Genomic DNA, 677 nt, shown 5'->3' on the forward strand with positions numbered 1-677 from the left:
TATATATATATATATATATATATATATATATATATATATATATAATATCATTAAAAAGTTTTAATTAAAAACTTTTAAGTAACATCTACATTGATATTTTTATTTTAATATATTAAATTAACATACAATTATATTATTCAACTATATTATATTCATTTTTAATATAATATTGATTCATTTTCAAAATGCTGTATATATATTTTTACACTACTATTGCAATATACAATTAAAATTAACATGGACTTACATAATTAAATTCTATTAGAATTTAAATGTTCTATTTAATTTACTATTTTATATAGAATAGAAATTAACATGTTATTATTTTAAGTCTATTAAATTAATTAAAATTAAACTCTTTTATATGGAATTGAAATCTTTTATTTAATTTAATATTTTAATAATATATTTATTTTAAAATTTTTTTTTTGAATTTCAATTCAGAAAATACTAAAATTTAAATAATTTCATTTGGTTCAAGTTTGGTTATATACGTAGTATCTTTTTTAATTCTATAGTTAAATTACGTACGACAATTGAAATAATTCCTTTTCAAACTTTTCATGCACATAAATGTAAACTTTGGTGCAAAATAAAAAAAAAAAATCAAATGCAATCTCATTGTTATTTGTAATTATATTTTCAATTTCTATCATTATATTGATATATATATATAT

The sequence above is a fragment of the Ipomoea triloba genome, chromosome 16, assembly GCF_003576645.1.
Source record: "Ipomoea triloba cultivar NCNSP0323 chromosome 16, ASM357664v1".
In the NCBI taxonomy this organism is placed as follows: Eukaryota; Viridiplantae; Streptophyta; class Magnoliopsida; order Solanales; family Convolvulaceae; genus Ipomoea; species Ipomoea triloba.